The sequence below is a fragment of the Apis florea genome, unplaced genomic scaffold (genome assembly GCF_048593485.1).
Source record: "Apis florea isolate Af1SG1 unplaced genomic scaffold, ASM4859348v1 contig_3326_pilon, whole genome shotgun sequence".
NCBI classification, from domain to species: domain Eukaryota; kingdom Metazoa; phylum Arthropoda; class Insecta; order Hymenoptera; family Apidae; genus Apis; species Apis florea.
In genome coordinates, this window is record NW_028256739.1 from 1840507 (window position 1) to 1854473 (window position 13967).

Here is a 13967-nt window from a genome sequence, read left to right on the forward strand (position 1 = left end):
TTTAGAATATTTATCCATTGCCTGAATATCATCCACTGTCAAATATCATATGCACGTCAAGCTTAAGTTGAATAATGTCTCCATCCATTGTTTTATTATAACAATGCAAATTGCATATTATAACGAATTATATATGAATTCGAATGATTTTTCAAAAGTTAACCACGACTCCTATATATATTTTTATCTCTTAACATATATTTATTTATAAATATTTACAATTTTCAAATTTTCTAAACTATTCGATATTTAATTTCCCATTGTTAATAATATGTATACGAAATATTATACACGGAACAAAAGACGTTAATGCTTGAAAATACGATTATTCGTGTGAAAGGTACTTCGATAATAATACGTTATAATGAGAATATTTACTACGTTGTCTTGATGAGCCTCGGTTCAAGACATTCGAATTGCCCTAATTCCGTGTGTGAAGCCCGCCGCGAAACAACGGCGGCTCGAAACTGGCAAACCAAAATAACACCCAACAGCAATATTATACCTGTGGAAATATTTTATAACCGACTTGCATCCACGCCAAAGTAAATTATGTTATCGATAATATACGTCGCGATAATGGTAAGTCGTTGAAAATAGTCCGTTACTTCGACTACCTGTATTGAGTCATTCTCAAATATAGGTATTACGAAGATATCTAGAATCTACATCAATAATGATAATATTATCGATGATTATAATTCCCATGTTTTAAAATTTTCTTGAAGTGTATAATATATTTAGAGATTTAGAATTTTTCCCTTTTACAAATTTAGAATAGCCGTTAAAAGTTTTTGGTATTTATATTAACAATTTTTTTCGACAATTGTGTAATGTTTGACGTTTCAAATTCGTTCAACGCTCAATTTAACAGTACAGCATACGTAATACAATGCTTTAATCATTTATTGAATAAATAATTTTCAAAAAAAAAATATTAAAAAACCTTTAAAAAGCTATCAAAAAAAAAAAATGATAAAATTATGTAATATCTACATCTCATTTGAGATGTATTTATAAAGAAAATAAAAAGAGAATGATCCGTTTCAATAGAAACTACATGCTTATTATTTAACAATACTAACTAAACTGTAATAATTGAACGAGAAAGACAAACTCGACATAATCACGAGAAAAACAGCAAAAATTAATTTCTACCTTCCCTGCATTCCCTCAACACAACTCGAAGTTCCTCCCAAAATAATCAGTTTGCCCTACACTCTGCGAATATATCTCGACCCGAGATGCTGTTCCCCGAGCATTGAAAAAGCAAAGAGAATAAAAAAAAAAAAAAAAAAAAGACGCGTGGAAAATAAACGCCGATCGCATTGACGCCGGCGTATCCCGATAAAGAAACGATTCCTTCTCCGGCCCGCCCTTTCGCCCCCTGCTTATTTCTCCCTCTCACCTTCCCAAAGATTAATGGGGTGCCGAGTAAAAGCAATTTCGAGCGGGGACCTCGTGCGAATTTCGTTCGAATCCCCTCCCCCAAAATAGAAATCGAACCAGAAGCGAAAAAAGGCGATCGAATCGGTTCCTGCTTCGTGTGGGGCGGTGGTGGAAAGAGCCGACCAACGACCACCACCAGAAATCGTAAGCTCGCCACGCTCGATAAGGAGCCAATTACATTTTAGCCGATCCTATCTGTCCGCCAGGAGGCGCGATAGCGGCGGCAAACTAATTGGCCGCGCCAGAAAGGAGATACACCGGCGATAGCCGCGTGAATTACAGAAAAGAAGATAGAAAGAGAGAAAGAGGGGGGGGGGAGAGAGAGAGAGAGAGAGAGAGAGAGAGAGAGAGAGAAGCAGCAGAAGAACGAAGTTTGGGGGTTGGACACCCCTGCGGAGGGCAACAAGAGCGGGCGGAGGGCGAAGAAGGCGGCGGAATATAAGCTTCCATCCCCTTTCCTCCCTCTTCCCCCGGCCGTCCCACTCTGTCGCTCATTGTCCTATCTCCGACGCGCATATAATCGCCGCGGCGAAAGAAAGCCTCGAACGCAATTTCAAAGTTCGCAGGCTCGTTTGGCGGCCTGCCAGCGCTCACGTAACTAACTACTTGTTTTGCCAAGCGTGTGCACAACCCTCTCCCCGCGAGGCCGGGGCCGCCACCGCCGCAACCACACACCCGCGGCCATCGCCATCGCCGCAGCCGGCGGCTGATCCCCTCGATTTTCGAAAAAGGTTAACACCTCGGCTAGCGTGGATCACCATTCGACCACGTGGCGACGGACGCGCCTGCGTGCCCCCAGCCTCGAGACCTTACACGGAAATTTCTTCTCTCAGTCTTCCCGTGCCCACCAGTTGGCACGATACCCTCGCGCGGCCATTGGCGAAACGTTTGACACCCGGGTTCCATTAAGTTTGCAACCCGGGAACGAGACGTGTCCAAAAACAGCCGAGACGCGTATACCACCATCAGCCTCGATCCGAATACACTTGTCGAGGAAACAGCTGATGAGTGGATAGGCGATGATGATGATGATGATGATGATGATGATAATAATAATAACTTTCAACGAAACACGGAGATGTGCTCCACTCCTCTATTTGTCGAATACGAGGGCTCTCGTTATCCACGGATCGACGATATCGAGAGATAAGGCGCGCGAAGTAAACCTGGCTTAACGTGAATCGTCCGTTACGAGACTCTTACCTCGATCCACGGCATGCGTAGGCTGTGTTCTTGGTCAACGGTAATTATTCCTTCGTGCCGCAAACGATACTCGATACAAACAGACAAACAAACAATAAACACTTTCTGCGAACACAACTAGTTGCCGATCAAAGAACGAATCACTTTTCGAATCTTCGTTTTTTTACAACGACACGATTCTTCCTCGAAGAGAGATCACAGATGCGGATGGATGTCACAAAACGAACGTTCGAAACCGCCGATTAATGCTAATGCAGAAACTGAGTGGGCGATGAGCGGTGGACTCCGGTGGAGTCAACGGACAGGTGTCAACGCACTGCTCCTCCTGATCCCGATCTCCCCGATATCCTCTCCAAACGAGGACGACGATCAGCGCGAAAAACCTCCGCGAATATAGAGAACGCGAAACTTTCGTTCGAAAGCCCGCGTCTTCCACGCTCGACTATTGATCTTAAGCTCGGCTTCGTATCGCGAACACAGCACCTAACGACTCTCGTAACGCACCAGCCACGGGTGCACCTTGACGTCTCTCCTCCGGGTCGTCGTAGTTCAGCCCACTAGACGCCCAACGGGCACCAAAGATCCTCCTATGCACGCACGACGATGTCTCCCTCACCATTCGAGACGGTTGCATGGATCTCACGCACACACAGTCCCTCAGTTGCAATCCGTTTAGTCCTCCACGGCCGGGGATAATATAAATCGTAGCACAGCGAGGTAACACGATGCAACACGGATTGATCCTCGATTTCGCGGTGTCACGAATCTCGCGCAACTCGTCGCTCGCGTCGAGATACACCGCTGTCAAACGTAGGCCGTGGACCGGTGCGCGAGGATCGTTCGGACGCGAGAGCACACCGCGCGACGCGTAGAACACGTACAAGCCACGACACGAACCGTACGGCACGACGGCGGACGAGCGAGTGGGGCTTTGGAGCTTTCCCCCACTCCGCGACGGGCCGCGCAGTGGGCCAGAGTGAGCGCGCCTCGCGCGCGAGTGGATAGGCTGCGAGCCACGGGCGGCGGGGTGGGGGGCGGGGATGGAGGAGAGCGCCGCGGCGTGGCGGTGGAGGGAGTTGGGGAGCGGGTGGTGGGGGTAAGGGAGCGAGAAGCGCGGGAGGGATGGTGCACGATGCTGGGGGAGCGGGACGGGCGCGGTGGGGGAAGGATAGATGGACGTCAGGGGCGTGAGTGAAGGAGGGGCATCGATATCTCCCCTCTTTCGCCCTACCACGGCGTACGGTGAGCGCAGTCCGCACTCCACGCGACTTTGCGAGTGAAACATTTCGCGGGTTTCGCGGACGCTGGGCGTGGGATGGGGTTCCGGCTGCCGGAGGGGGAACTGGAAGGGAAACGTAGTGAGGGAAGACAACAGTATTCCCGTTAATTGAACGACTCTCGTAGAGGACGAGAGGGGTGGCGGCAAGATGAGGAGGCCAGCGACGGAGGGGGAGGATTACTCGCAGTAATTACTTATTTTTATTACGCTCCGCCTCTCTGCCTTCCCCCCACCCACCCACCTTCGGTCTCCCGCTCTATCTGTGCCCGTGTTCCACGACGACGAGACGAGGGACGATGATGACGACGGCGAGAGGGATAGGTGGAGGAGAAGGACGATGACGATGAGGACGTGGCTCAACGTTTTCTGTTCAACGTCCGTTCCTCGCTGTTATTGAGCCTACTTTTTTTTACCTCTGCAATCTGAGATAGGATTAGCTCGGGTGAAGGACGTTGCTGCGAGTTGTGATTAGTTGCCGGATAACTATCTTGATTACGACGCTTGTGCGGCGTAGTAACGCGAGAATAAGGAAAAGGAGGAGGATGTTTCGTCTCGACCCTGCCGATGGAATCGTCAATGTCTTACGCGTGCCTTAAACGAGACAAGATAATAGGAGTAAGTTTGAAGGGAAGTATGGAGCAGGTGGATGAATTTCTCTGTGATGAGGAGGATAGGAAGAGTGATCGTGAAAAAACGTATAATGCACGATTGATCATAGTCACGTAAAAGAAACAATGAAGAGCATACGGAAGTGCACCGTTTCGTTCGAGATTCGTATCCCTGTTTCAACTATGTATTATTCCTGAAGATCCCGGACAATGGTTGCCGCGGTAACCGTGGAAGTGAAAGAACACTTTCAGCTAATTGAACGACCATGGTCCCAGAGAATCCGGAATGGTGGCCGATTACTCCGAGTAATTACTTATTTTTATTACTTTCAGCCTCTTTGCCCCTCCCATGATTCGTGTAACGTCACTTATCGCTGGCCAACCACGGGTATCGTTCTCCACGGACCACCATATTTCGTTGCGAATAATCTTGTGATATCGTGTACCGCTTGAAATCGGGAATTCCATAATGCATCATCTAATTAAGGTCTTGAACGGTGAAACTTGACTTTTCATTTTTTCCTTCCAGGTCATGATTTCCATGTAGTCTTCTTCGAATCTTAGACCGTATCTTTCATTGAATTTTTAGAGACGATAGAAGATTTTCTGCCATTTCTATCTACTTTGTTCTCTTGTTTTCATGAAATTTTGTATCATTTTAATTATGAATCCGATTATATTATGCACTTTTTTTCAAATGTTTTACTCTTCATCGAATTCTACGATGATTCAAACTATGGCTCTTGAATAACGTATGTTCTTTAAAGTTTATAACTTCTTCTTATAAAGTTAGGTTTAAAAAGAAGCGAACAAGTTGTATTCTTATGGACTTGTATTTATATATATAGATTATCCAAATTTCATATTCAATGAATGACCAATAACGACCAATTAATGTATTCTTATAAAATTTCTCCCAATTATTATTCTTAAACATTCTTTAATCATTATTACAAATCTGCAATCCAAATTAAAATAATCATCTTACTCGATAATTAAAAATTCAGAAGTTCAGCAGTTCAAGTAATCGCCTCGATTAAATAAAAATAGAAACCAAGAAAATCCATTTACACATCCCGTTTCCACACGAATCGGCTCTCCTTCGTTCGGTGGAGCAATGTTCTTCCATCGGTGTTTCGTTCGACAAAGTCCACCATTTTCTACCCAATTTAATTTCTAAGCAACCACTTTTTCCCCCACTTTCCACGTTTCACTCGAAAACAACTCCATGATCCACACTCTGCGCCCACCGTGATTCCGCCCTGATGAATTAATCGGTTGTCGATAATTAAATAATTTGTCGGCAATCCATTCAACGCGCGCGTGTCCACGCGAAAACTGTCGGCGAGCCGCGTCCAGAATGGAAACTAGGAGGCGATTCTCTCTGTAAACGGACTGGAAACGGGCCGCGTGGCTCTAGCCACGTCTATTTATATTCATCCGCGAAACGGCTTAGCCTCGGTATAAGCTAAAACCCGGTGAGTACACTTGCGGAAAAACGCGAGTTACGCGCATAAATAGCGCGGCGCGTGCTCCGGAAAAATTATACGACACTTTCAAGCGCTTCCCTTAAAGCGGGATAAAATGATTACCCCGTTTACCGGTCATACTCCTCCATTCACTTCCGCTTCCATCCCTTCGTCTTCTTCTTTTTTCCTTTTTTTTTTTTCTTTTTGTAAATCTGTTCTGCTTATCGATGGAGAAGAGCAGTGTTTGTTAAATCAACATTTGATTTTCAATTTGATGATTGATGTTCTTTTAGAAGGGTATGTACATTTATAAGAATAATAATAAAATTTTATTCTGTTGTAATATAAAGATGTTTCTATTTTCATTTTAAACAAATGTTATATATCAATTTATGAAAGAGATTGCGATTAAAATTAGTTAATCTGTTGGAATTCAATGGAGAGACGCTGGATTAAGAAATTTAATTTCGTTTAAATAAGAATATAAGAATCGGAAAGATAGAAATATTCACACTTATCGCTATTTGAGAGCATAATAAAATTTAAATAACTTTTAAAATTACACAACGTCTTCTAATTTTACATTGGAAACCCACGATGTCTTGTTTCTTATATCATATGAGAGATTAATGTACACATCAATTATTTGTTATTGTTATATTCATCAGAATATTTTGTACATTAAAAAAGTGAATTTTTCTTGATATTCCCGTTTCCATCTATTCGAAAGAAATAATGAGCAAGGAAATGTTGTACATACGATTAACGCAAATGTCAATGATTCTTAATTATGTGATGATATAAAAAAAAACCTACTTTTTCGTGGCTTGAAGAAACTCATTAAGTTTCATTTTTTATATATATATATAACTGCATGATATGATCTAGTCATTCAATAAACTAAATTCAATAAACTGAATTTATTTCATTCCACGAGTTCAAGGCGAGGCATATTTTTTTTCTCGACGAAATGGCACGATGGACATCAGTCATGGATCTGGTGGCTTCGATTGCAGGCGAAAAACGATTGAACATCCAATTAAGCTCTTCGTTTGTACTTTCTCGATGGTAATCGGTTAATCGAAACTCGTGATCGGTCGGCCCGATTAATTGAAAGTCGACGGAGGGCTAATGACTTTCGTCATCGTCGCGTCATCCTCCATTCGAACAGAGAGAATTGTTAAAGCCGCATCCTCACTGAAGTTAAACGAGAAGAAGAGGAACTTTCTACTATTTTTTTCGAGAAAAAAAATCGTTTTTAAGGAATTTCTCTGTTTTTGTCGCGAATAAACAAATTAATACCCATTTTTCTTTGAAAATATACATAAAGATGGCTTCAAATTTTTGGATTAAATTAAAATTCTGAAACACTATTTTATCAAGAAGTGAAATTTTTCAAACCCAGATTCACCAATCAACCAATATTAACGATATCTTTGTTTTTTACATTTTACTATTTCTCCACGTATATATCATCTCGTAACGAGTGAAATTAAAATGATCAATTAAAATGAATTAATAAATATAAATATAAATTACGTATGTTTTTTAAATTATTACTGAATTACAGAAATTTCAAAGTTTTCTACTTTCGAACATCACTTCTTTGATAAATATCAAAGAAAAGTAAGAAACGCATTAACACCTTGAACAAATATTCTTTCAATGTTGAAAAAAAAAAAAAAAAAAAAAAAAAAAGAAAAAAACCAAGAAAAAGTCGAAATGTTTCTTTAATTATGTTGTTTTAACGTATATATATACAAAATAATTCTATCTCTTGATATTTGTTCGACGAGTTGGTGTGTTTGGAACATGCTGGGACGAAAAGTTTCTCGTTGTTGTTTCAGCGAAGACGCAGCTTTGGAAGAGGCAAAGCAACGAAGAATGGAAAGCCTTACTATTTCTGTTGAACAGTGGTTCGATCCATCTCGAGCTTCGTGTTATTCCTATTTGTTCTACAGTCGGAACTCGATTTACTTCCACTTTGTATTCATTCGTAGATCTATCCACGGCCTCTTTGGTTGATTGTAGTATGTGTATCGTGGATACGTCGAAGATGTGGGTAAAGTATTCGTTTCCTTCCGCGTTCAGGTGCTAAAAGCTCGTGCAAACCTTTTCTTGATTTATGTTGTTTGGAAAGTGGATAAAATTTTAAACTGTTAATTTGTGAGAGAATACTTTACTACAGGTTACATTCACAATGGAAGAATATAAATATGTATTTATTATATAGGAAGAACGTTCGAAGAAAATTGATTGAAAAATTTAAAGAACGAATCTGGGGATTGAAACAAATATAAAGATTGATAGGGTATACAAAAATTTAATTCTGCTTTAGTTGAATTTGTGTAATGAAAATTTTATCTTTGTGTTAGAAAATTAGATTGTTCATAATTTAAAAAACAAACAATTTTGCATAAACTTTTATTATAATTATAAAAAAGGTTCTAGAATTAACTGTTTAAATTTTTGTGTTGTGAATATAAGCTATAATTATTTAAAAAATTCAATGCAACATGTAATGGATATAAAATCTCTAAATATATTAGTTACTAGTTAAAAACAATAATTTCAATTAATTTCTGGATAAAAAAATAATTGAAATGATTAAAATAATAGAATGAATACAAAAAAAGGGAGCATATTTCTATTTCAATAAAAATTAAAATTAATTGCATCGTCTATCTTTTTTTTAACAATTACAGAAACAAAGAATCTAAATGTGATAATTTCAAATAATTTTAACCTGATAAAGTGAGGCCTTCAACCATCCTAAAATTATTGAACATTTTCATCCAATTAATATTTCCTTTAATAAATATTAAACTATTCGTAAGTATTCATAAATACTGCAATGAAGAAACATTAAAATATACAATAAAAATAGATTAAAAGAAGAATAAAAAAAAAAAGTACACACAAAAAAAAATATAAATATAATTAATAATTAACAAAGAAAAATCTAACGATAAAGAATGATTAGCAAGATAAAACCAAAATGTTGCACTACAAGCACGCGTAGCAACGACTATTAATCTAAATTAATCTTTTTCTGGAAAAAAAAGTATAACTCATAACGTCAATTATTTTTTATCTTTTTAAAAATTTCCAAATTCTTCTTTACGATCCTATAAACCCCATCTTTAATAATAAATGTCAAAAATAATCACCAGTACCAGTTAAACAGAGAAATGAAAGGAGAGAGAGAGAGAAAAAAAAAAAGAAACATAAAACTGCAATTTACGAAGACAAATGACATTTCACCACGATCCAAGTGCATTCAGAGATCATTCGCCAATCACGCGTCCCTCTGATTTGCGTCCCTCCACTTTTCACGTCGCTTATTTCACCCCGTGTAAACAAAGAAGAAATTGAAATTACGACGAGCGCGGGGCTGAAAGGGGGAGGAGAGGTGGTGGTGCAAGCGTACAAGTGTTCCGCGACTCGTTTATCCGGCTTTAATTCGTTCATTTATCCCATGATTAATTACTTCATTAATTGCGATCTACTTATTCCGGGATACGTCAGAGGCGACGGCACGCCGTCATAATGCACTTTTAATAATTAACGCGGTAAATAGCAACGCGAATGAATTATTTCGCTCGCGTTTCAAATGATTAAAACATCGGCATACCTGGTTTCGGGTCAACGACGAGCCGATCCCGCGGAACTACGCTATTTCAATTTACATACATACATACATACATACATACATACATACGTACGTACATACATACATCGCTCGAAATAATTAGAGGATCGGCCTGATTATACGTTTAATTGTAATTCTCGATAAGGTGATCGACCAAAGGCGACGTTGTGCTGCATGGAAATTCTACTGTTCCGACTTAAATAATTGGATACGAAGGATAAGTAAGATAAATTGTTTTATTTGGAAAGAAAGTATAACATAATTTAAGTAATTGTATCTAGATTCGATTATTTAATCGAAATAATTAAAGTAAAGATTCAGAATTTACTTCAGAAAACATTTTGTGTCAATTGGAGCCTCCAATATACGATTAGTAAGATCGTTGTAAGTAAGCAGTATTCTTCAAAAAAGAAACACGCGTATCGCGTAACTTATCTTAAAACTGGGTTGAATCGTATTAAAATTGAGAAAAATTTAAATCGCTGTAATTCCGAAGATAATGATTCTTAATCAACGAATGAGGGACGATTAGAAGCGTGGAACCTTGCCCTTTCAAATGCTTTTTGATTTATCTCGATACGACTTCCGGTTCCCGAGATATCGTCGTGTAAAGAGAAGGATAATTTTTAATCGTTTATTATCTTCGCCTTTGTCAGTTACTCGGACCTCTCGCTCGCACCTGCGCTCATTGACCTATCCGAAACTTCAGACAAACGACAGACGCGATTCCTGGGAAAACGTAGTACGCATTTCCAGGAAAAAATATAGGTCACTGGATCGCTGGCCCATTCATAACTTCTGCACCGTATTAAACGCTATGGCCACTTTGAGTCTTTGTATCCCGGCAATCGAATGAGATATCGAGATGAAACAAAAAGGAAATTCAACGGTGTGATTCTCTTTATTTTTCGAATTGGTTTGGATGGCAAAATTTTTTAATTTCGTCTCGCGTTTTTTTTAGAAAGAAAAGTTTCGTTTGTGAATTCGTGCCAATGCAATAGTCTATTATTATCGTGATATAAATTGCATATAGGTATAATTTAATATATATTTTACGTAATACGACACGTAATTTTCTATATATTAATCGAATATTTGAACAGTTTTAATTATATAAAAATTCGTAATTTAGTTATAGGGATGAATTGAAATAACTATTAATTTTATATTAATTGAAATCTGACATTGAGCTTTTACATTATCTGATCAACAATCGAACACCACTTTAATTATATGAACATTTTCATAATACAATAAGCAATTGAAAATATATCGCATTAATTATTTGAATTCATTTTACGAAATCAAGAAATAATTAATTCATTAAGCAATACGTAATTATTGTATTTGTAAATATTTTTAACGCAAGATAAATATATCATTTCAAATAATTCATATTTATCGTATAAAAAATATTTCATGTAAAAGTTGCATACTATAGAGACAGATATATATATATATATATAATTTGACATTATTATTATTTTTAAAAGTGGAAATACAAAGAATTCTCTATAAGAACTTATTAAATCGTTTATTGCAAAAAATTATTGAATTTTTATGAAACTTATGAAAAGAAGGAGGAGGTACACGCGGAGCGATGCTCTTCTATTCATGTTTTCCTTATCTTCCATAAAATAAATTCACGTTAAAATACACTTTAAACTAATAATTTTTTGACAATTTGCATCGATTAACGAATTAAAGAATACACGATTCCATTTAAAAAAAATAAAATTTAAATTTCGATATACACATAATATATCTCTATATAAATAATTTTTATAATTTTTATATAAACATCTATACACATCTAGTACAATAATATCTATCTAAAAAAAAACAAAAAACTTTCGAGCATCGAAACGAATCATCAATTCAAAATGATATTATCTCATTTAAATAAATAAAAAACGTTCCATCGGAAAGAGCGAAAAATTTCATTAAAAAAGAAAGAAAAAAAATACGCTCAATATTTCTCAACCATTGTATCCGTCGCATCCGATGAATCAAGAGACGTGGCCAATAAAAACGAAAGGAGAGACCATAGTTGGCCGAAAGCGCGAAAAATTCGAATATGTTTTACGATCATAGAGCGCGCTCTGTACAAAAGGCTGCAGCTTCCCGTATTTTCCCGCGCCTCGTCGTTCGTCGAAATTCTAATTTCGCGCGAAAGGATATTTCACGCTACCCTACTCCCTCTCCCCCTCTTTCGCCATTTCTCTCTCTCTTTCTCTCTCTCTCTCTCTCCCTTTCCTTTCGCCTCTCACTCACCCGCCAACTCGCTGCTTCGAGCTCGTTCGTCGTGGAGCCGCACACCATTGCGATCGGGCTCTCCGGCTTCATTGTTACGTTCTCCCCTGTGCACCCGTCTATTATTATTATCGTTTCTCCACGCTATCGTTTCGGGACCATAAACAAGTCGGCGTTCGTCGCACAATGCGGCGAAACAATGGCCGCGACTGATTGATCCTTAACTTTTAAAGTGACGGCCGGTGCGGCCGCGTATTGCCACAGCCGATCGCCACAGAGTGAGTATCGATGCTTGCAACTTATCCGAATGCGTTTTCAATTTGCATACCGTAGGAACACGAAGCGCGCGCCATTGTCGCGTTTCGTCCGTAGGCGCCGTGCAACGAGCGCCGTTTGTTCCCTCGACGTCTCTATTATTCGCTAGGCGCACTGTAAATCCTGGCCGTGGATAGGTTTTTCTTTTTTTTTTTTTTTCCTTTCTTTCTTTCCATCCTTCCTTTTTTCTTTTTTTTTTCTTTTCCCTCGACGACGACGAGAACGACGACGACGACGACGATGACGAAGACGATGGACGATGGACGTGTGGCGCGTGCAATGGAGAATTACGTTGCGAAGGAATTGGCCAAGTCTTGGGAAAGAAAGGAAGAACAGGGCTTTGGATATTTTGTAATGTGTTTTGTTTTTTGAGATCGGGAACCGATGATGTTGAATAATTTTTTTAAATTTGATTCTTTTTTGGAAAGTTATGGAAATACTTCTGAGAAGAAATAAATTTACATTCGAGAAAGGTATCTTTATCGTGGATTTTTTTTTATTACGTTTTGAACAACATTGGATTAAACAATTTTATCGTTGTTAAATAGTAAAATAGGAATATTGAGGTTCGTGGAATTCAGTATTTTTCAACAATTTTTCAACTATTTTTCAACTACTAATTTTAACATTTAACTAAAATGTTAAAAATTAATCGGAGATTAATTTATCATGATATCAAAAATGAATTTCAACCTCCTTGATTTATACCATCTTAGATCTAATAAATTTTTCTTTTATTCCAAATAACTCTCACGTATAAAGACGATTCTTAAATTCAAAATGCAAAACGAATTTCCCAAAACCATCTTAAAACTATTTCAAACACGAGAGGATGAATCTGCTCCTAACACGGTACACCATTAAAATTGCCCATATACACGTATCTACCCAATCGGCGAGAGATAAGGCAAAATATATCAGCAGACAAAACAGTCGTGGTGAGTAACAGTCGGTCGGTGGTAACTCTAATTACCAGCTCTGTGTTGCCGGCTCACCAGGCTCGGGCCACCGCAATCTTGTCAAAAAAGTTTTATCTGGACTTGCATCGGCCGGCAGGAAAACAGTGAGGCCGAAGGATCCTCGGACAATAGGCGAATCCCTGGAAAGGAATCGCCTGGTGGATCTCTGGCGAGGAGGTGGAGGAGGAAGAGGAGAAGGAGGAGGAGGAAGGAAAAAAAGGGAAGAAAAAAAACAACGAGGTCGAACCGAACCGCTCGCCGTGGTTTCGGATAATTGCAGTGGATAGCTCGAAAAGGTGCCGACCGGCTAAGGACAGGCACGCTTGTCAGGAGGCATTAGGATATCTATCGCAAGGCTGAACGGATATCCAGCGCGGTCGAGCATTCGTTAGGGCGACTTAGGATTGTTTCTTCGTAATCCAATAAGGATAAAATTCCCCAACCGGACCCGATTGTCCTTCTTGCGAAGTTGCACAAGTTCCGTGGAGGCGCTCGTGTATTTTTGCTCGGTTGGAAGTTTGGATTGGGAACCGAACCGAGGAATCGAATCCCTTTTGAATGGAGAATTACAATTTCAACGCAGTGCTATTCTTTTAAAGTTGAATGGACAGTGTAATTATAATAGGTTTGTTGTTATTTCTTTATTACAGAGATATTACACTTTTCTCGCTTCAAATTCGTGAATTAATATTTTGAGAATTGTTGATGTAAGAAATTCTTTTTTGGACGAAGTATATTACGAGTATTTATATATGTAATATTCTGATAAACGAACGATCG

The 13967-nt window shown here is 39.0% G+C and overlaps 1 protein-coding gene across 2 annotated transcripts in view; it reads right to left on the bottom strand.

Annotated features, from left to right (window-relative positions):
- Positions 1–3544, bottom strand: part of LOC100872944 (uncharacterized) — a 191334-nt gene extending 187790 nt beyond the window's left edge. For both annotated transcript variants that reach the window (XM_086911682.1, XM_012493284.3), the window contains exon 1: positions 2653–3544. The gene's annotated coding sequence lies outside the window, so the exon portion shown is untranslated. The remainder of the gene's footprint in view (positions 1–2652) is intronic.
- Positions 3545–13967: the final 10423 nt, after the last annotated feature.